Source organism: Accipiter gentilis, chromosome 13 (assembly GCF_929443795.1).
Source record: "Accipiter gentilis chromosome 13, bAccGen1.1, whole genome shotgun sequence".
Classification (NCBI taxonomy): Eukaryota; Metazoa; Chordata; class Aves; order Accipitriformes; family Accipitridae; genus Astur; species Astur gentilis.
This window is the reverse complement of record NC_064892.1, coordinates 34868925-34892034: the sequence shown is the minus strand read 5'-3', so window position 1 is coordinate 34892034 and position 23110 is coordinate 34868925. Positions and strand designations below refer to the sequence as shown.

The window sequence follows — 23110 nt, the reverse complement described above, 5'->3', positions numbered from 1 at the left end:
AAATCTGAGCATGCGCAATGATGACATATACATTTTAGAATTGCTGACACAAGCCTTTTTAATTACTCCGCCTCCACTTATGCATATGTATGATTTTGTATTGAATTACCTTATGAATATGTATATTTACATTGTATAAATTTCTGGTAAATTGTAAAACGGTGTGCACGATAGGTGGAGCGATCCCCCGTGCAACCAGCGCTGTCAATAAAGAATACCTACTTAATAGTTAATCAAACTATTGAGTTAATTTCTTTGAATCACATGAAGTAAATGAACTTGGGGGACACAGGAGGCCAGTTCTCCTGAGGTCAATGGAAAGGAGGGGTAGATGCAACATATCTGAGGATTTTCCATGTGCACAGCTGAAACAGCCATGGCTCAAGCAGGGATGCGTCCCATTTATGGCAGTTCCTCCCCACTTCTCATCCCCAAAAGACAAACTCAGGCCTCTGCCTTCTCCGTGGGTAGCTCCCCACTCCCTTCAGCATGGAGCTGTGAGGCTCTGCCTTTGTGGAGAACCACAGGTGGGAAACCGAGGCTACTAATGGTGACCACAGAGAACAGACCAGCTCGGAGGGGGCGAGGAGGGCTGATGCACAATTTCTACGTTTGAATTTGTTGGGAACTCGGTGGGAGTCACAGGCTTGCAAGCCACAACCCCAGCTATCCAGGACACGGGCTTCCCAAGATCACAAACCTCCGGGGACGGGGACGGCGCCTGCGCCGGCGAGCGAACGCCGGGCTGCCCCACGCGAAGCACGGTGCATGCGCCCGGGAAGCGCGTCCGCACGGCTGGTTGGGGAGCAGGCGCAGCGGGAAGCCCGCGGAAAACCACGCGAAACCGGCAACGCTCCCGAGTCTGACCTGGTCGGACTCCGGGGGCCGCGAGGACTACGCCGTGCCCGAGAGCCACGCTGCTGCCCGGCCGCCGAGTCCGCGAAAACTACAGCTCCCGGCATGCCCCGGGAGGCAGCCTGCCCTGCTGCCTGACCCCGAGGGGACGCCGCTTCCGTTCCCCCCCACCTCCCCCCGCCGGCGCAGCGGCAGTGCCCGCTGAGCCCCCAGCGCCGCTCCGGGTAGCTCCGGCGCGCTCCCGCCGCCGCCCCTCTGGCACGGCACGGCCCCGCTGCCGCTCCGTGCGTCCGACAGGGACCCCGCCGTCCTCCTCGGGGTTTTCCCCGGGACCCGCCGGCCGACTGCGCAGCCCCGCCACGGTGAGCCCCCCCCCCGCGCGCCCGTTCTCTCAGCCGCCCTGTCAGCGCCCCCCCCCCCACCCCCGCGCGCCCGTTCTCTCAGCCGCCCTGTCAGCGCCCCCACCCCCCCCCCCGCGCGCATGTTCTCTCAGCCGCCCTGTCAGTGCCCCCCCACCCCCACCCCCGCGCGCACGTTCTCTCAGCCGCCCTGTGAGCCCCCAGGGCTCCCCCCCGGCCTCGGCACAGGCGGCCCCCACCTCCCCCGGGCCACCCCCGCCTCCGACGTTCGCGCTCCGAGGGGCGCCCGGCCCCGCTCACCTTCTCCCTCGGGGCAGCCGCAGCCCGGTCACCGCTCAGCTCCGCTCCTGCCTGGGCTCCCGGCGGCCCCTCCCCCGGCAGCCCCTCCTCCCCCGGCAGCCCCCCCCTTGCCAGGGAGGGGGCGTTGCCTTCAGCCTCTCACTGCCTGCACCTGCGGCTCCTCCAGCCCCGACCCGCAGGTGTGGTACCGAAACCCGGAACAAAACCCCTCAACACCAAGGTGAAGTGAAGCAGCAGGCACTGCCTTGATTGAGTGAAAGATGTCAAGAGTCATCTGATGTGGAAGAGGTGTTAACTGGGGTCAAAATACAGATTTTAATACCCATCTTGTTTTAGTTCTAAGACTTGGCGATTGCCAGGTATCATCTTTTCGATTTCCCCAGGTCCACCAGAGAGCGAGGCCACAAGGGAGATTTCTTCCAGAGAGACGATAGAGTTATTAAGTCTAAAGACCACGATTTGATTTTCTCCTTCATGAAAAGGTGAGTGGATCATATAGCATCACTAGTCACCCAAACAGTTAACCCTGAACTTTTCACCTGTCCTTTAATGCAGTCAACTCCAAGCTAAATTTTTCCCGTTATTAAGAGGGGACCAAAGATCATGTGAAGTATTATTATCCTTTCTACAAATACACCCCCATCTTAGGGCTTTAGCTACTAGAGAAAGTCTTTGGAGTTTGGGGTCAGAGGAGCTGCAAGTATAAACTTTCATACAGCTCTGTTTAGGATGTGTGATGTTCCTCTGGTTGTCTAAACCAGTCTAAATTTCCACAGATGGTCCTGACTCTGGGTGGCTCTAACAAGGATCCTGGAACTCCAGTAAGTTCTAAACATCGTTTTATATTTTAAACATGATCCCAAGTTCCTTTTTGCACTTGTCTCTACGGTTTTGGCAGCTGACAGCCCCAAGGGGTGCTTGTACAAGTTTCTCCCGAAGGGCGAGTAAATTAATTCTTTTGTCCGTGAGGTGGATGGTTTGGTAACGTTATAATTCACAACGCTATAATTCCTTCTTTCAAATTTAAAAAAAATAATTGCCTTTTAAATCCATCCAATTTAATCTGCTAAAATGATTCTCATTGTTCTACCTCTTTTCTCAAGTTTTGGTTAAATTCAATGTCAGTATTCTCCACGGAACTAGATTTTCATCTGACTTTGGAATCGGAAGGCAGGCTGTTACTGAGGTTAAATTTTGTGTCTTTACAAAACTTTGAATCAGTTACAAAACTAGATTATTTTTTTTAATCCAAATGACAAAAACGGTTAATATCAAGATGAATAGCTCAAACAATAATTGTTTCATTTTATCTCATGTTTAGAACCCCTCAAAAAAAATACATACACCCTCTAAACACACAGAAAGATTATTGCCCTCGGCAATATTCCTAATAGCAACCCCAACATTATAAACTTTACACAACTGTTTTCCCAAATAGATAACGTGAAACTTAACTTATAGATTTTCCGTTTTAAAGGGCCAGTTTCTTTAGACTTCCAGTTTCTTGTTGGGTGCTTTCTTTATTCTTGAATAATGAAGCCAAGGTTCTTCTCCCAGACCTTTACTGCTACAAGTGTTGTTAAAATGACTCGACACGGTCCTTTCCACTTCTCGGTGATTTTATATATATTCAATCTCCTGGTCGGAAGGGATGCGCTGCTACGTCCAATTCTAAGGGTCCAGCTGTGGAGACATACTGACAAAGTTCTCGAAAAGAATTGCTTAAAGAAATCATAACACCTTTTAAAAACATATCTCCAAAGGCACTCAAGATACTCAGAACACAGGACTCTTGATATGGTCTTTCATACAACATTTCATAAAGACTTGACTTTTCTTTCTCTTCTGGCTATACTCTGATTCTTAATAGAGCCACGGGTAACGCTTTAACCCATGTGAGGAGTGAGGTTTCCTGACAAATTTTACTCGACTGTTGCTTAAGGATATAGTTCATTCTCTCTCTCCCCCCACACACTTGCTTGTGGTCTATGTGGGGTGTGATAGTCTCAATCCATAGATAATACTTTGCTCAACTTGTCTCATAATCTTTGCTATAAAATGAGGGCCATTGTCAGATGGCATTCTTACAGGCACCCCATATTTTGGTATTATCTCTTTGAGCAAGACTTTGACTACTTCCCTTGCTTTGTTGGTGCGACAAGGGAAAGCCTTGGGCCACCCAGTAAAGATATCAACTAAAACTAGGATATATCCTTATTTTCAAGGCAATTCTATAAAATCAACTTGCTAATATTCTTCTAAAAAATTTCCTTATTTAATAATCCCAAAGATGATCTTATTACTGATTCGGGGATAATTTTACATACACATTTCATGTCCGCTTATAATTGTTTAAACAATCTTTGTCATATTTCATTTTCTGTTTCCCAGTATACTTTGTGATGTTCAATGGGGCAATTTCTCTTATTATTGTGGGTGGGACTATTATTCGACCTGTCGGTGTTACAGCCTATCCTGTTTCATTTTGTTAGCCTGCAATCTAATAATTAATTCTTCATCTTTTTCATTACAATTTGCAGTTTCTTTAGACAATTTTATACCTTTCTCTGGAACTAGTGCTAGGATGCCTTTTTCTGCAGCCTCTTTAGCAGCTTTATCAGCCAGTCGGTTACCTGCGTTAGGACCGGTCTTACCTAACTGGTGTGCTTTACCATGCATTATCGTGACTGCTGTTGGTTTTTGAATGGTCTCTAACAATTTCAGTATTTGTTCTGCGTGCTGAACAGTGGTTCCTGGTGCAGATAACAGTCCTCTTTCTCCCCGTATCGCTCCATGCGCACGTACTACTCCAAAAGCATACTTTGAGTCTGTCCAAGTGTTGACTCGCTTTCCTTGACTTAGTTCCAGAGCTCGAGTAAGAGCTATCAATTCAGCCTTTTGGGCAGATATCATCGAAGGCAAAGTTGGCAACGCAATTACCTCCTCAGTAGTTATTGTCTACCTCGATAGACGTTTTCCTTCACAGAAGGAACCGCTTCCGTCGGCATATAGTTCCCAATCTGTTTCTTCTAGTGGCACATCTCAGAGATCCAGTCAGCTGGAGTAAACTCTTTCGATTGCCTGCAAGCAGTCACATTCCAGTTCTCCTTTAACTTGGTCAGTTGTTGAAAACGCAACAGGGTTAACGGCGGTAGTAGTTTTTAGGTAAACATCATCGTGTTCCAGCAACACCACCACTTGGTATTTCAGCATTCTGCTAGGGGATAACCAGTGCCCCCCTTTCCGTTTTAGCACAACAGTTATCATATGGGAAACATACAGTAATCCTTTGTCCTCAGGTGAACTTAGGAGCTTCCTGGATCAGTAGCACAGTTGCAGCGACGGCTCTCGAACGACCAGAGCATCCCAGACTCACATTATCTAATCGCTTCGAGAAGTAGGCCACAGCTCGCCCACTTGGCCCTAAATATTGGGCCAGGATACCCAGAGCTCTACCTCTTCTTTCACGAGCAAAAAGTTTCAAGTGTCTTTTGTGAGATCTGGCAGACGCTAGGGCTGGCACCCCTATTACAGCCTGTTTCAATTCTTGGAAGGTAGCTTTCTCGGCATCGGTCCAATCCATTGTTTGAGGTTTTGAGCTGCTCCTATAAAGGTCAGGCCAGCAAGCCACAATTTATAATCTACAGGTGACACCACTTGACCATTCCCGGAAATGCTTGTCATTAATTTTTTTAGTCTTAGGTTCGGGGAGACGACACATTGCCTCTTTTCCCTCAGGTCCCAATTGTCTCTGTCCTTTTAGGATTTTAAAACTCAAATAAGTTTCTTCTTTCTGGGTTATTTGGGCTTTTTCTTTTGACACTCGATATCCACTGATTCCCCAAAAGTTCAAAAAGTTAACAGTTAACTTTGTGCATTGTTCTTCCTTCTCAGCTACAATTAACAGATCATCCGTATATTCCACCAAGATTTCTTGATTATTTTCTTTCTTCCAAATCTCTAATTCTTGTGCCAGTTGATTTCCAAAAATGGTAAGACTATTCTTAAAGCCTTGAGGCAAGACTGTCCACGTATATTGTGTTTTTCTCCCAGTCTCAGGATTTTCCCATTCCAAAGCAAAAGCCTCTTGACTATTGGGATCCAAGGGAATACAGAAAAAGGCATCTTTTCGGTCTAACACTGTGAACCATTCTCGTTTCTCCGTTAGGGTTGTTAACAAAGTATAAGGATTTGCCACTACCGGATGAATATCTTGTACCATTTGATTTATTGCTCTGAGGAGGTCTTGAACTAATCTGTCATCTTTTTCATCAGCCTTTTAACAGGCAAGATCGGGGTGTTATATCTGGATTCACATTCTGTTAACAATTTGTATCTTAAAAATTTTTGTATTACCATTACTAACCCTTTCCAACTTTCTGGTTTTGGGGGGGGTATTGTTTAATTCTTACCGGATTCGATCCTGGCTTTAATCAACTCTCACAGGTTCTGCTTTTTGGATTTACCAGGAACTTCCCAGTCCAGACGATTGGAATGACAGCATTATACTTGGACTGGTATAATCTTCTGCTTTCGGTAAACATCCTGTTAACAACAAAGCCACTGCTTCGATATGTGTAGTTTCTGGAATTAAAATTTTAATGTCTCCATTTTTAAATTTAATTTCTGCCTCTTAAGTTCTCAAATAGATCTCTCCTTAACAGGAGTTTAGGAGAATTTGGCACATACAAAAACTGCTGAGTGACCCATTGCTTTCCTAATTTCATTGTTAAAGATTTAAAGAAGGGTCTAGTTTCTTGTTCGCTTGTTGCACCACCACCACCAATTTCTTCAAAACTTAACTCTCCCTCTAAGGTATTTAAAACTGAAAAGGTGACTCTAGTGTCAACTCAAATTCAATGTTCTGTTCTCCCAGTTCAGCTTGTTGCTGAAATCCGGAATAAAACTCCTTAACAGCAATGAGAAGTTAAGAAGCACGTACTTTATTGCAGCGCTGGGCATACAGGGGATCACTCCACCTAGTGTGTGCACCTGTCTAGTTTAATCATGCAGGTTAAATACACACCTGTTATCCATATTCACTAAATTTCTGGGAAATGTCATACATAATCATCAACTGTCCGATAAATCACTAGCATATGTAAATGTCCTTCTACGCAGGCGTGGTGAAGCCTCTGGTGGTCTTCAGAAGCCCGCTGGTGGTCTTCCATAGTCTTCTTCACTTTGTCCGATAGTTGACCTCTCTTATGTGATTCTGCGCAGTATGATTTTCACCATCATGTATTAGATTTACATAAAAGTACATTCAGTGTTAATTCTTGAATTTAACGTTTCTAGTGATTGGCCCTCAGTCACACCACCTTCTCAATATTCTTATACTAATACATTCATTAGTTAATCTTACTTAATTCCACTAACTGGAATCTTGATCAAAGTGGTGTTTCTAAGCAACAGAACTAAGATCCATAACGATCTCTCTTAGTTTCTTAGGACGAAACACTACAAACTAACAAATCGGTCGAAGTTTCTATGGTTAACTTATTTTAGACAATACTTATTTTCTTATGACTGTATACAGCACATTTTGTATGTTCCTAAGTTTCGATGACTACATTGCGGGCTTCAAACCCCTATATATTCTACAGTCTTTACTTTTTCATCAAACCCAGCTTATATAAAATTTTAACTTATCAGAATATTTGTAACAAGCTGTAACCAGAGGTTCTGCTGCGAGACTTCCCTCCGGTCCCTGTCAGATACGTTCACTTAAAAAGAACAAATCTACATGTGGTACTTTATTCCATTTACTCTCTCTCCTACAAAACAACAGTAATTGCAATATAGTATTGTAACTCAAAGCTCTGTTTGTTTACCATTTTTCCTGCAATTCACCCCAATGTGCCAATAAACATCCCAACGGTGATGTTTCTGGTAACTTTTCATCAGCAGTTCTATTTCCTGCACTCTTATTCTTAAACAATGTTGCTAATGCCATTACACTTATATACATTCCAATACTAAATACCAAACAAATGCAAACGACAGCTGTCCCAAATAATACACAAAGTCCAACCCAGCAATAGCTTCCGCTTATGACTTATGGGCAGACGCCTAGGCTTCCACTGCAGACGGGTACCCTCCAAGCCCCAACCCTGCGAAGCTTTCGCCGCGCTTCACGGGCAGGCTTTCAAAACAAATTCCAAAGAAGCAGCGCCTTACCTTTTTTCCAGGGAACGCTGCGAGGAGCTTTGCGTGTCGAGGGTGACGGTTCTCCCCGAGAATACCTCGGTGCCGGCTGGAGTTCGATCGACACTCGATCTCGTCCAGTCTCACTCGCAAGGTCCCATCTGGGTCGCTAAAACCATTACCGAAATCCAGAATAAAACTCCTTAACACCAACGTGAAGTTAAGAAGCAGGCACTTTGTTTATCGCAGCGCTGGGGACACGGGGGATCGCTCCTCCAAAGGCGTGTCCCACTTAGTATCAAAATCCGTCAGTTTTTACAGACTTTTCCCGCCAGGTCATTGTTACCTAAGCTCCTTCCGTAAAAACGCATACTATGCTCATTCTTAAATTTAACCTTTGTAATGATCGGTCCTGTGATTATATAACCTTATCAATATTCTTATTTAAAACCAATCATTGGTCAGTGACACTTGGCTCTGCTGACTGGCATCTTCGATACTCAAATCAAGATGGGAAGGGTAAGGGGGTTTCCAAGCAGCAAACTGGTGTCCACGACGGTTTCCTTAGTTTCCTGAAACAGCATGCAGAAAAACCAGTAACTTCCTGGTGAGGTCTCTAGGGTTAGCTGTTTCAAACTTTAACAATATTACGGTTCCTAGCGTCACGCATAACACAGCTCCTAAAGTTTCTATGGCTACGTTTCAAACTTAACAATCCTATATGTTATGCTTCACAATTTTACTTCTTAATCAAACCTAACTCTCCTATGTGATTAAATGTTGATTTCTTTACCAGAATATTTGCAACAGCTGGAGCCCAGCAGGAACAGGGGGGGCACGGCCCGCCCCCACCAGCGCCTCACCTCCTCCTCCCCTGGGCTCCCTCACAGCCCCTCGCCCCGTGCAGAGGGAGCGCAAACGCAGCCCGGAGGGCAAAGGGGACAGACGGCCAGCGTCTATTCAGTCAGTCACGCGCCTATCGAGTCCTGCCAGCGAGTCTGCGCCGGGGCTCGGGGCACCCCCCGGCGCTCCCCCTGCCCCTCCGACACCTCTGATAGCATATTACCATACGTTCTGTATGGCACATCTAAATATTTGGATGGTTTTAATACTTTGTACCAGCTGTGGTTTGCTGCTAGGTGACTGTAAAAGTGAGATTTGGTAAATAATTATTAGAAGTCTTATACTAACGCTACGACTGAAACAATAGACAAAAGTATAGCTGAGTAATTAACTAGCAGAGGTAGGTACTCCTATGTTTTGCAGTTCTTTGCTCTTATGACTAGATGTTCCCCTGTAAGCTAAATGGGAACAATGCTGAAACTGATCACATGTGATTGAAACTGCGTTAAGCTTCAAGATCAAAGAACAAGGACAAGAATAAAGACTTCGAGGACAGCCAGCAAGAACTTCAAATGGGTCGGTGGTTGCAAAAGCACCCCTTCGTCTCAAATGGATCCTTCATTGCGCGTGATCGGATGTAGGCAGTGCTATGATAATCGGTTGTCGTCGTTTTTATGTATATGTATACTAATCTGATTAATAAGCAAATACTTATTCTATATAACCTGTTTGTGCTAAAGCTGTGGCATGCACACCAGGTGGAACTATCCCCCGTGCATCCAGCGCTGCAATGAAGAACGCCTGCTTTCTAAAACTCCAAAACGAGTCTTAGGGAGTTTCTTCGACCGGCTTTTCAGCATCAGAGGTACAAGGGAGGAAAGAAAAAAAAAAAAGGCAGGGGTGTGGGAAAGAGAGGGGACCAGGGGAGGGAGGGGCAGGGAGGGACCAGAACACTGAAGAGGGGAGACAGGGCCCCGAGGGCCCGGGGCTCACCGCAGCTCTTGTTCTTGGCGCTGCCAGGAGACTTTGCCAGTTCAGCCGCTTCTTTCTCCTTCTCTCCTCCCTTCCTCTTCTGTAACTCCAGTCACTTGGCTGTCCTCCGCATAACGGAACACGCGAGCCCCTCGCAGCTCTTACAAGATGAGGCCTCTTAGACACGTAGCCTCGCTTGCTCGCTCACTACGTGGCCGTACTGCGCTGCTGGTCGTGCATACAGACCCTGGCGGTCTGACCTGCTGTGAACTACGAGGAGGGATCCTCCCACACCCACAGAGGCAGGGTCTCTCTGGCCTGCAGCGGGAGGCAGCTGCCAGCCAGATGGCCTTCCGTTTCTTCTTTACCGTTCTGTGGCCTCTCCAGCTTCAGCAGCTCCCGTCCACAGCCAGTAAGCGCTGCACCTGTCCCTCTGTGCTCCCGTGCCGCGAGGAGAGGGAGGCCGGGCAGAGACAGCCTACGCGAGCCTGAGGCTGCTGCAGTCAACAGCATCCCTGGGGACAAACGGACAACCACGCTCATGGTGTGGCCTCTGGCAGAGGGAAAGAGGCAGCAGCGACCGTTATTACCGCAGCTCCGCCCTGGCTGGAGCCCCTCCGTCCACAGGGGCTTCCGCGGACGGACGCCGCTCCTTCCCCGCGCTGCTGCTAACGGCACTCGCGTTAGGGGAGACTCGAGAACACCAGAGGGCCAGCTTGCTGCCCTCACGACAGGGCTCGGGGGCTGCCTGCGGCTGCAGCACAGGCTTCAGGGGAGGGGCTGCAGCTGGGGGCAGCCGCACGGGTCCAGCGGGGCTGGGGGAGCTCCGGCGACCCGGGGAGGCGCCCGCTGGCCGCGCCTGGGGGGTGCCCGCCTCCGTCCCCTCTTCTCTTCTGTCGGCTCTCGGGGACCTGCCCGGCGCTGCCCTGGCCCGGCTCGCCTCCGGCGGACCGGGAGCCTGCCGCGGCGGCCGCTTTGCAGCTTCCCGTCCCGCCAGCCCCGGGCAGCCAGTGGGCAGGAGGCACCGACCGCCCCCGCCGGAGGGGATCGCTCGCCTCACCCGCGGTCCCAGCGCTCGCCCGCTGCCGCCGACACCCACGCCCTGCGCGCCGCCACGCTGCTCCCGAGGACCGCGCATGCGCGCCGGCCGTACGACGGCGCGCCGGAGGGCTCAGAGCCGGCGCGCGAACGCCGGGCTGCAGTACCGCACTTTGCCCACAAGGCGGCACCAGCGGCGGCGGCGCTGCTGCTGCGCACCTGTGCGGTGCCGGCGCTGCTGTTCCGCGCTTTGCGCACGGAGCGCCCGCCGACACCGCGCCCGCGGGGCGGCAGCGGCGTTTCCTTACCGGGAGGGAGGAAGCAACGAGCGCGGCGGCACTTTCCCCCGGGGCCGCACTGCCGGTACCGTCGGACGGCACGTGCAGGACCGGGGCAGCCCCGCGCACTCGCCGCCTCCGAGCTGCAGTACCGAACATTGGTCGCGCGGTGGCAGCGGCGAGGGCTTGGCAGAACGCGCCAGCGCGCATGCGCAGCACCCCAGCTGCAGTATCGGACTTTGGTCGTTAGGTGGCGAAAGAGAGCGCTGGTGCATGGGGCCGCGACCGCGCATGCGCGGCTTCCGAGCTGCTGTACCGTGGTTTGGTAGCCAGGCAACAGCAGGACTTCCGTAAACCGCGCCGCTGCGCATGCGTGGTTTCCGAGGCGCCGTGTCGCGCTTTAGTTGCTAGGCAACAGCTGCGAGAGCCGTACAAGGCGCAGCGCGCATGCGCGGATGCCGAGCTGCCGTAACGCGTTCTGGTTGCTAGGCGACAGCAGGAGCGCCCGCCGCGCATGCGCAGTTACGGAGGCATTGTGTCTCGCTTTGGTTGCCAGGCAACAGCGGCGAGTGCCGCAGGCTTAGCGCGCCTGCGCGGATGCGCAGCTGCCGTAACGCGTTCTGGTTGCTAGGCGACAGCAGGAGCGCCGCCGCGCATGCGTAGTTACCGAGGCGTCATGTCGTGCTTTGGTTGCCAGGCAACAGCGGCGAGCGCCGTACAAGGCGCAGCGCGCATGCGCGGTTGCCCAGCTGCCGTAACGCGTTCTGGTTGCTAGGTAACAGCAGCGTGCGCCGTACAAGGCGCAGCGCGCATGCACGGTTCCCGAGGTGACGTGACTCGTTCTGGTTGCTAGGCGACAGCAGAAGCACCGTAAACTGCGACGCTGCGCATGCGTAGTTACCAAGGCGTCGTGTCGCGCTTTGGTTGCCAGGGAACAGCGGGGAGCGCCGTACAAGGCGCAGCGCGCATGCGTGATCGCCCCGCTGCCGTAACGCGTTCTGGTTGCTAGGTAACAGCAGCGAGCGCCGTACAGGGCGCAGCGCGCATGCGCGGTTCCCGAGGTGACGTGACTCGTTCTGGTTGCTAGGCGACAGCAGAAGCACCGTAAACTGCGACGCTGCGCATGCGTAGTTACCAAGGCGTCGTGTCGCGCTTTGGTTGCCAGGGAACAGCGGGGAGCGCCGTACAAGGCGCAGCGCGCATGCGTGATCGCCCCGCTGCCGTAACGCGTTCTGGTTGCTAGGTAACAGCAGCGAGCGCCGTACAGGGCGCAGGGCGCATGCGCAGTTCCCGAGGTGACGTGACTCGTTCTGGTTGCTAGGCGACAGCAGAAGCACCGTAAACTGCGACGCTGCGCATGCGTAGTTACCAAGGCGTCGTGTCGCGCTTTGGTTGCCAGGGAACAGCGGGGAGCGCCGTACAAGGCGCAGCGCGCATGCGTGTTCGCCCCGCTGCCGTAACGCGTTCTGGTTGCTAGGTAACAGCAGCGAGCGCCGTACAGGGCGCAGCGCGCATGCGCGGTTGCCGAGCTGACATAACTCGTTCTTGTTGCTAGGCGACAACAGAAGCGCCGTAAACCGCGACGTTGCGCATGCGCGTTTACCGAGGCGCCGTGTCGCGCTTTGGTTGCCCGGCAACAGCAGCGATCGCAGTACAGGGCGCAGCGCGCATGCGCAGATTCCGAGTTGCCGTAACGCGTTCTGGTTGCCAGGGAACAGCGTCGAGCGCCGTACACGGCGCAGCGCGCATGCAGAACTGCCGTAACGCGTTCTGGTTGCTAGGCAACAGCAGGGAGCACCGTACAAGGCGCAGCGCGCATGCGCGGTTGCCGAGCTGACGTAACTCGTTCTGGTTGCTAGGCGACAACTGCAGCGCCGTAAACCGCGATTCCGCGCATGCGTGGTTATCAAGGCGTCCTGTCGAGCTTTGGTTGCCAGGCAACAGCGGCGTGCAACGTACGAGGCGCAGCGCGCATGCCGAGCTGCCATAATGTGCTTTAGTTGCCAGGCAACAGCGGCGAGCGCCGTACGTGCGCCACTGCGCATGCGCGCCTGTCGAGATGCCTTACTGCGTCTCGTTTACCCGTTAATAGCAGGAGCCCACGGACACACGCCACCGCGCATGCGCGCCTCCCCAACGCCAGTTCCCACCTTCGGCCACGGGGCTGCAGAATCCGCACCCCCGCAACGATCCTCTTCTGAGCGTCAGCTGCGTGAGGGATGACTGACAGCTCGGCCCAGTAGAGACCAGCCGCAGGTGGCAACTCCTTACTGGGGGCACAGGGCTGACATCGCCCTGCCCTTTCCCCACTCGCAGCCCGGGCACTCCTCTTCATCGCCTCCCTTCCAAAAAGCACCCGAGCGGCTGGAGCGTTTACAAGAGTCAAGTGCGAAGAACAGACAATTCGGGCGGCCGCTTCTGTCCCTGCCCCCCCACCCCATTATCTAGAGAGGAGAAGCAGCACAGGGAACCTGCAACTAGGGGGGGGGTGGAAGGGGGGTGTCCCCTGGAGCAAGCCCCAGGGACTGCTGTATCCCTCTGCATGGGGCATCAGGGTTGCGGGAGCGACAGCAGCCAGTCACCAGATGCTGGCGAGAGATTTACAACAAAAAATAACGCCTGGTTCAGCTGACAGCCTGAAGGCAGGCCACAAGAGACCCAAAGCTGCTTCGTGCCAGAGGGGCAGCTCTGTTCGGCAGGAAAGGCTGCGGCCCAGCGCACCAGATGCGAGCGGCCCACCTGCAAGCGAGCGATACCCTGGCGACCCTGGGGCTCGGTCGGGGTGGGCACCTCCGTGCTATCAGAACGCTGCTCTCCTAATCCTGCATGCACGCAAGGCTCCTTGCGCGGGGCTTGTCTCTTATCGAAGAGACGCTGCACGGTGTTACCGCCCTGCCCTCCGGCGTGCAAAGTAATCAGACGTGAAGCAGGGAAAGCAAAGAGGCCTGTCGGGATATTAGATGTCCTCAGCAGAGGACCATAGAGCCCTCGAGGTTCCATCTTTGCTCCCTACAGGAGCGTGACTCCGCACTCCTTGCCGCTCCTGCCAGCAAGCGTCACAGTTGCCCTTTGCCGCCTGCAACACGGCCCCAGTACTGCCGCTTACGGAGCGAGAGGCACTCGCTATAAAGCGGCGATGAAGAAAAGGACGGCCTGGCGAGATGTCAGGAGGAACATAGAGAGCCTCCAGCATTAGCCAGGCAGGGCTTGCAACTCACCTCATGTCGTGGTTTAACGCCAGCCGGCAACGAAGGCCCACGCGACCGCTCACTCGCTCCCCCGCCCCCAGCGGGATGGGGAGACAATCGGAAGGGCGAAAGTGAGAAAACTCGTGGCTTGAAACGAAAACAGTTTAATCATCATTAAAAAGAAACAACAACAACAACTTGTAAGGAAAAGGAGGATAAAGAATGACAGAGAACAGGGTGCAGGCAGCACACCAGGGGTCTGGAGGCTGACAGATGATGGGGGCGTGGAGGGGGTGGTGTGGAATATGGAGGAGGGAAAGGAAGCAGGGGGGAGCAGGAGATAGGAGAGCAGGGGGTGCAGGGGGAAACAACTCGCGTGGGTTAGAAACTCAAATGGGTGAAGGGGGTGGGCTGGAGCAGCGGGGGGCATATGGGGGAGAAACACACGCTGGGGAGAAGGTAGGTGAGGGTACAAAGGTGCATGGTGGGACACAGGTGGGGATGACCTACCCCAGGGAGTCCACCCAGGATGATCCACAGCAGGTAACTCACCTGGGATAACCCGCAACAGAGCATCCACACCAGATCATCCACGCTGGGAGGACCCCCAGCAACGCCCCTCAAACTGCCTGTGCTTCACCCCCAGTCTTCCCCAAACTGGGGAGTTTTTTGCTCTTTCAAAATACTCAGTTTGGGGTGTGTTTCAGTGCTTTTCCACAACATAAAAAGGGGTGATCTTTTGGTTGTGGTTTGTGCATGCAAATGGGGTAGGGTTTTTGCTTTCCAGCTGCGCAAATCCAGGCGGATTTGGCTTTCCCAAGAGTCCCAAATTTGTTTGGTATTTTTCCTTTGCAGACCCAGAATCAGGGGGTTTGGGGTTGTCCTGGTTTTGGCTGGAATAAAGTTAATTTTCTTCTGAGTAGCTGGTACAGGGCCATTTTGGATTTAGGATGAGAATAATGTTGACAACACACTGATGCTGTAGTTGTTGCTAAGCAGTGTTTATACTAAGTCAAGGACCTTCCATCTTCTCATACCGCCCTGCCAGCAGAGGCTGGGGGTGCACAAGAAGAGTCGCTGAGCTAAAGGAGGATTCCAGGTAAAAAAGGTCAGCTAGAAATACATCACCTCCTCTAAAAGTTAAGAGCGATTTGAACACTTAAAATCAGCATTTAGGCTAATTGATACCATTTTGAACACCTTCTTAGCATACAAGTAAACACTCTTGCCGGTGTTGGAAAACTGTCTCCTTCCTTCCTTACAGCACTGCTGCAGGGAGATAACCCTGGGAGGCTGTGGGACGAGGTCGTACGCAATCAGAATCTACACTTACGGATCCACCACAACAGCTACAGCCCTTGCGCTGCTGCTGCTGCTTTGCATCTTGCTTGTTTGGTGAATAAAGCTGAAAGTGAAGTGGAAAACTTCAAAGAGCAAAATGAAAAATAAAGAATAAATCTCAGTAATTCACTTTACACTAAAAAGGTGTGCCTATGTTTATATACATCCAATGAAAACACTTATACTGTAAAAGTATTTGATTTCCCTTTCCCATTACCTTAACTTGCACAGCTCTGAATTCGTACCGTTAAATTATCCCTCTCCAAAGTACACAGTTATAATGGGACTAGGGGGTTTTGTGCGTGTTGCGTAACGTGGAGGGACACCTGGCCAGCTGAGCTGCCCAAGAGAGGCGCTACTGAACTGCCAGGGAAATGCACCATTGAAAGCCAGACAGAAAGAAAGTACTTCAGAGCACTCCGTCAAAACATCAGGAAAAAAACCCCATAACATTCAGTTGCCTCTCTTTTTAACCGTTTAGAAAAATACCTAACTGCTTACATACACCTAACACATCATATACTACAGCTATTTGGCAGTTACAGTTTAAACAATGCAAGTCAGTTTGTAAAATCCCCAGTGCTGCAATACCTCAGACTACCAAAAAGCACTGGTGGATTTCCTAATGCTTTTGGCAGTACTGAAGCAGGCAGAGTAACACGTTTTCATGTTATCTCGACTGTTACAACTGAGAAACCAAAGACCAGTGATGCCATCAACTTTAGGAAGATGGGCTGTGCTTGGGTCTTTGGACTTTTTTTTTTTTTTACTTTTTTTTTTTAAAGAGAGTGAAAAGTCTTGTTACTGATGACTTCTACTGTCAAGTCAATCACCTCGGAAGATCCACTCTGATGGGAAGTTCCTAAAACAAAATTTCTTTGAGTGAGAAAGACTTCCATTTTGGAAAATCTCTTTCCAACTGAAGTCAAAATTACACACTGTAGGTTAAAGGAAAAAATACATTCCTGAAGCAGTAACTCATCAAAAACACCTCAGGGCTCACTGTCACTAGTTACAAGGCTGCTAATGCTTCCTGGGAAAGCCTGGGAAACACACAGATGCGATGCCCGTTTGTCCTGTTTTGTCCCCCGTCTCTTCTTTGACCTTTATTGCTTTTAGTACAGATGCTAATTATCTCCATAACGTTTTTGAGTACTACTATAAGATATTTTAAAAAACTCATTGACTGTAAAAGCATAAAGCTTTTATCATGAAAACAAAGTCTGTTTCTTCTGAACACCTGAACTCTTACGAACAGTTTCTTCCCTCTTTTAGTACAAAATTATTTTCACAGTATCATTTACTAGCAAGCACACAGAAACAGATGATTATGCTTTCAGGAAGAGAAAATAAACTGAGGGAAGTAAGCTTTGTATAGGTGTAACATGCTCCAGAACAGAACTTATTTTTAGTATTTCTGTTAAAATATTTCACGTTAAAAAAAGCAGGAGAGTTGGCACACTCTCAATGTTAAAGTCCATACCGCAAGTACCTTTGCAAAAACGCAGACACACATCGTAGGCGTACCTTGTACTTGCAGGCCACTACGGAATCTTTCCCTCTGTCTCGTACCGTCATGGCAGAAGAAAGGGCAACCACAGCGAAACGGTGCCAGCTGACGTCCAGCTGAGAGAAGAAAAAACCCAACACATTAGCGCAAAGCTGCCTTTTTTTGTGAAGGTTTGTGAAGACAGTATGACTGAGCGGAGGAAAAAGTATTTTTGCATCATCTTCGGTACAGTTGTTGACACAGGCCACTAGAGCTTTTGCATCTTTCAGACAACCATGCCTTTTTTTTTTTTTCTCCTTTCTTTTTTGACTCATTGGCAACTTTACTTTCACGAGAACTCACTTTCCTAGATACACGCAGGTGACACACCCAGAGACCTACATACATTTTCTCAAGCTTTAGTACAGCCAAGGCTCCATCAAACCTATACATCCCAAGTTGAGTATTTTTGCTAAAGAGCACAGCAACACATCTGTCCTTGTGAACTGCCTTGTTGCAAAAAAGCAATCATTTTTTTCCAGTCTGTTGCTCCAAACGGGCAAGATCTTTTAAAACCGCAGTTGTGCCACCAAACCCGCTCAGGGTCCCTCCTAGCTTTTGACTGCCCTGAGATTTAACAGGCACACGCTCCATTCCACCTTCCAACAGCAAAAATACGTTAACGCTCTCGGACCCAGAGTGCAACCCTATGGATGTCCACGCACACAGCCCGCCGTTTTGATGAGGAGCCACCAAGCATCCCTGCAAGCACAGCTGCACGCGCCAGATCGGTTTCACCTGCGCCGCAAGTTACCGGTTTGTAGTGAACGTAGTTTCTGTCGCTTTACACCGAAAACCGTATCTCGATGCTTCGCCACAGCAGAAATGACCCATCGCTAGGACACTACAAAAACGCAGTAACACCAACTGCAAACCCACAGCAGCAACAGCTCCAGAAATATTTAGACCAGGAACAAGGGAGAAAAATAAAACAACTTCATCTCACGCACAGGGGAGCAGCAGGCAGAGAAAAGGGTTGGCATTCTGAGCCCTTACAGAAAACGGGCATTCTCCTTCCATTCCTCAGCCCGTCCGTTAAGGTCCAAATGCTGCAACACTACTAAGACAACGTCGAGAGTAGGGAACAGCAGCCCTGCCACTGGACTTGCCATTGACCCATGCTATTTACGTAGCAGGACGCAGACGGACACGTTTTGCCACACGCAACCCTGAACTTCCTGAAAATTTATGTTTACCAAAAAAAGCCATTTGGAACGTATTGCCAAACAACATTCGGCAATAAAGCTTTGATGCGTTTGACACACGCAAGTTTTTGGTCACTTGCTATTTGCTTCCTGTTGCTGCTGCTGTTCTTCCTTTAGAAATTCTACCTGTAGCCAAGTTATTCACTACTGGTTCAAGCATTTGCCTTCCTGGTATTACCAGCACATTCACAGAGGCAAGTAACTTAACTGCTCTTCTACAATTATCCAAATGACAATCACAGCCATGAAAGAGAAGGAGAGGTCAGGCAGCAGAAGAGCTCTGCAGGCTGGCACCAGTCAATATTGCACTCTCTAAAAACAAACAACAACACAACAAAACCGTGACCCTGTATCCTCCTTTTTTTTTTTTTTTTCTTTCAGAGCTCATCCCTGCCTCAGCATTTTGTCTTGTCAGAGCATGAAGCGCAGGTGATCCGTACCCTGACGACTTCTGTGTGTGATGAACGCCTGTCCAGAAATAGTCCAGATCTGCAAGACTGGCGTCATTTTTATGGTTTTAATCATCATAACTCAAATTTTATGTACTCACGCATTTGTGAGGAAACTAATTAACTTTTAGACGCTGCCTCTCCTTTTTTTGGGAGGTGGGGGTGGAAATGTGTTAGAGACTGAAAAACGTTACGATTCAGAGCTCCCAACCACGAGGGAGTGGTGGAGAAATCAATGAAAGCAAAGACCAACAGCAGCAACTTCAACTGAAAGTTGGCTTTAATTCCGATCACGTACTTAAGCGACTCTCCAAGTCTATGCCTCGGTCCTAGGAATGATTAGCCCCTTTTTGGAAGGACAAACTTTTTTACTTAAAAGTCCTAGACTGAAGACTCCACTGAACGAAATGGGGACTGTGCCACGGGACAACATGCCATCAACACTCTTAATGGAGAAGAAAAAAAAAACCCCAACAAATAAAAATCAAGGTTAAGTACCAGTTCCCATCATGTTTCACTCATTACATTTCTACTGGCATCTAGGTGCTCAAAAATCAACTACAGGGACACCACATATTCCTAAAAATTCAGTTATACATAAAAAAGTAAAAGGCTATTTCCAACTTGCCCATAAAATCAACATGAACAGAGAGAAGAGAAACACTTGACCCTGAAGAAGCTAACGGGCAGCTCTGAATTTACCAGACAGGAAATGTCATTCTTTCACCTGAAACAAAAACACATCAAGGGACCAGTTCAGGAACAGGGCACGATCTGTTAACAGCAATTTTTCCATCAGCTTTTCTGCACTAGCAGCAAATTTGCCTTCTCTGTGGGTTTAACGTGGAGCATCTGTAGTGCCCTCGAACTCACAATCGTTTCTCTCCGCTCCCCCAGCCCGATACGTGCGATTACCTGAGCAGCAAGCGGCATTGACCACGCAGGATTTTCTTCGTGTGACGCGGAAGGTGACACTGGGAGAAGAGGAGACAAAGAAACGAACCTGCTTGTCACACCCAGCCAACGGTGAAAAGACAGGGGAGATTCTGCCGGAAGGGCTCTGCACCCCAGGAGCTCCTGCTGGCCAGTTTCTCTCCCCTTTGCCTGGTACCGAGAGGACGACGACACCTCGCCCGCGCCCCCTTGCGGGGGGGCTGCCCCAGGAGAGCCGGGGGACCCCCACCTCGCTTCTGCCTGCGGGAACGGACCGGGCAAGACCCTCCACGCAGAGAGAGGAGCATGGCGTGGATTGCATCCCCGAGGGAAGAGGCTGGGCTCCCTGCTGGCAGAAGGACAACTCACCTCCCCGCTGCTCGGAGCTACTTGCTGTGGACAGCCCTGCCTGCGCCCGGCCGCTCTTCGGCCGTGCTGGGAGCGCAGTCCGGCCGACGGACGCTCCAGTGAAAAGATGCTCCAGCTAATCGCACCTTCTGCTCATTACAGCCGCAGGTACTTTTGCCTCTGGCTAACGCACACTCCAGACAGCGGACACCCCACCTCTTTCCAGCTCCCGCTTGCTACAGTTCTGGCTTGTTGAAGCCCCAGCTCCGCACTGAAGCTCCGGCTGATTTCAGCTGCTTCTCCTTACAAGCTCCAGCTACGTGCAACGGTCTGGGCTTTCCACAAGGCTGTATATCAACTGCTGTCAAACCTGGAGCATTAGGATTAAACATCAGAGTTACACGCCAAGTAAATATCCGTTAGTTTGGGCGATTAATTACTTAACAACTATTCTGAGCAGTGCAGAAAGAAGAGCTGGAGTCCAAGAGGGCACATGGGGTCTGAAAAGCGCCTTTCCCCCCACAGACCACCGCAGATGTTGAGTTTGGCCCACTGCGTGCCGGCCTCCCGAACTTTGGCGTCCGACACAACCAGACCCCCATCTCCGGGGAGGGTCCACGCACCCTGCCCGCCCCCCGCTTCCCCCCGCAGCCCCCAACACCCTCCCACCCACCTGCAAAACCGGCTCCTGCTTTTGGCCCCCACACCAGCTGACTCGGGGCCCATTTGGGAGCCAAAAAACCCGGCTGCTGAGCCTGTTCTCAAGGCCCAAACACGCAGGGCTGGACCTCTGTTTCTGGGCCCAAAGCCGGGCAGCTCGGTCTGTTTCTGAGCCCGCACATCAGCCACGCGGGCCTGTCCTCAAGCCCCAGGAACAGAAAACTTGTTCTCCATTTCTGACCCTGCAGCGCCCACGGGCGACGCCAAGCATCGCCACCCCACAGCCCTGCACCCCCGGGGCCCCACACGTAGTTTCGGGGAGCGCTCGGGACCTGCGGAGGGCCCGGCCCCACGCCTCTGCGGGGCAGCCCCAGCACAGGCAGGGCGCCACTTCTTGATTGCCGTTTCACGCTTTATTTCCCCGCCATCAGCGGCACGGCCAGGCCACCACCCCAAACCCCCCAGCTGAAGCACCCCCGTGGGTTGCCGGGCCCAGCCACTCGGAAAACAAGAAAACCAAAGAGGGAACAAGAGAGAACCGCGCTCACGGCGTGGCCTCTGGCAGAGGGAAAGAGGCAGCAGCGACCGTTATTACCGCAGCTCCGCCCTGGCCGGAGCCCCTCCGTCCGCAGGGGCTTCCGCGGACGGACGCCGCTCCTTCCCCGCGCCGCTGCTAACGGCACCCGCATTAAGGGAGACTCGAGAACACCGGAGGGCCAGCTTGCCGCCCTCACGACAGGGCTCGGGGGCTGCCTGAGGCTGCAGCACAGGCTTCAGGGGAGGGGCTGCAGCTGGGGGCAGCCGCACGGGCCGAGCGGAGCTGGGGGAAGGCGCCGGGGGAGCTCCGGCGACTCGGGGAGGCGCCCGCTGGCCGCGCCTGGGGGGTGCCCGCCTCCGTCCCCTCTTCTCTTCTGTCGGCTCTTGGGGACCTGCCCGGCGCTGCCCTGGCCCGGCTCGCCTCCAGCGGACCGGGAGGCGGCCGCTTCGCAGCTTCCCGTCCCACTAGCCCCAAGCGGCCAGCGGGCAGGAGGCAGCCGCCGCCCCCGCCGGAGGGGATCGCTCGCCTCACCCGCGGTCCCGGCGCTCGCCCGCTGCCGCCGACACCCGCGCCCTGCGCGCCGCCACGCTGCTCCCGAGGACCGCGCATGCGCGCCGGCCGTACGACGGCGCGCCGGAGGGCTCAGAGCCGGCGCGCGAACGCCGGGCTGCAGTACCGCACTTTGCCCACAAGGCGGCACCAGCGGCGGCGGCGCTGCTGCTGCGCACCTGTGCGGTGCCGGCGCTGCATGTTCGGCGCTTTGCGCGCGGAGTGCCCGCCGACACCGCGCCCGCGGGGCGGTCAGCGGCGTTTCCTTACCGGGAGGGAGGAAGCAACGAGCGCGGCGGCACTTTCCCCCGGGGCCGCACTGCCGGTACCGTCGGACGGCACGTGCAGGACCGGGGCAGCCCCGCGCACTCGCAGCCTCCGAGCTGCAGTACCGAACATTGGCCGCGGGGTGGCAGCGGCGACGGTTTGGCAGAACGCGCATGCGCGGCACCCCAGCTGCTGTATCGGACTTTGGTCGTTAGGTGGCGAACGAGAGCGCTGGCGCATGGGGCCGCGACTGCGCATGCGCGGCTCCCGAGCTGCTGTACCGTGGTTTGGTTGCCAGGCAACAGCAGGACTGCCGTAAACCGCGACGCCGCGCATGCGTGGTTTCCGAGGCGCCGTGTCGCGCCTTGGTTGCCAGGCAACAGCGGCGAGGGCCGTGCATTGCGCATGCGCGCCTGTCGAGATGCCTTACCGCGTCTCGGTTACCCGTCAACAGCAGGAGCCCACCGACACACGCCACCGCGCATGCGCGCCTCCCCAACGCCAGTTCCCACCTTCGGCCACGGGGCAGCAGAATCCGCACCCCCGCAACGATCCTCTTCTGAGCGTCAGCTGCGTGAGGGATGACTGACAGCTCGGCCCAGTAGAGACCAGCCGCAGGCGGCAACTCCTTACTGGGGGCACAGGGCTGACGTCGCCCTGCCCTCTCCCCACTCACAGCCCGGGCACTCCTCTTCATCGCCTCCCTTCCAAAAAGCACCCGAGCGGCTGAAGCGTTTACAGCAGTCAAGTGCAAGGAACAGACAATTCGGGTGGCCTCTTCTGTCCCTCCCCCCCACCCCATTATCTAGAGAGGAGAAGCAGCACAGGGAACCTGCAAATGGGGGGGGGGGGGGAGTGGAAGGGGGGGTGTCCCCTGGAGCAAGCCCCAGGGACTGCTGTATCCCTCTGCGTGGGGCATCAGGGTTGCGGGAGTGACAGCAGCCAGTCAGCAGACGCTGGTGATTTACAACAAAAAATAACGCCTGGTTCAGGTGACAGCCTGAAGGCAGGCCACAAGAGACCCAAAGCTGCTTCGTACCAGAGGGGCAGCTCTGTTCGGCAGAAAAGGCCGCGGCCCAGCGCACCAGATGCGAGCGGCCCACCTGCAAGTGAGCGATACCCTGGCGACCCTGGGGCTCGGTTGGGATGGGCACACCTCCGTGCCATCAGAACGCTGCTGTCGTGGTTTAACCCCAGCCAGCAACCATGCACCATGCAGCTGCTCACTCACTCCCCCCCATCCAGTGGGTTGGGGGAGGAAATCAGGAAAAAAAAGTAAAACTCCTGGGTT

The 23110-nt window shown here is 52.6% G+C and overlaps 2 long non-coding RNA genes across 2 annotated transcripts; both read right to left on the bottom strand.

Moving 5' to 3' along the window:
* Positions 1–5986: 5986 nt before the first annotated feature.
* LOC126045209 (uncharacterized) lies at positions 5987–10019 on the bottom strand. The gene is made up of 4 exons (XR_007507959.1): positions 9498–10019; positions 7695–8233; positions 6541–6729; positions 5987–6059 (listed from the first exon to the last, which is right to left on the bottom strand). It is a non-coding gene; the product is annotated as an uncharacterized LOC126045209 (long non-coding RNA).
* A 4004-nt stretch (positions 10020–14023) lies between these two features.
* Positions 14024–21593, bottom strand: LOC126045208 (uncharacterized). Its single transcript, XR_007507958.1, has 4 exons — positions 21535–21593; positions 19827–20175; positions 19440–19498; positions 14024–16947 (listed from the first exon to the last, which is right to left on the bottom strand). It is a non-coding gene; the product is annotated as an uncharacterized LOC126045208 (long non-coding RNA).
* Between the last annotated feature and the right edge of the window lie 1517 nt (positions 21594–23110).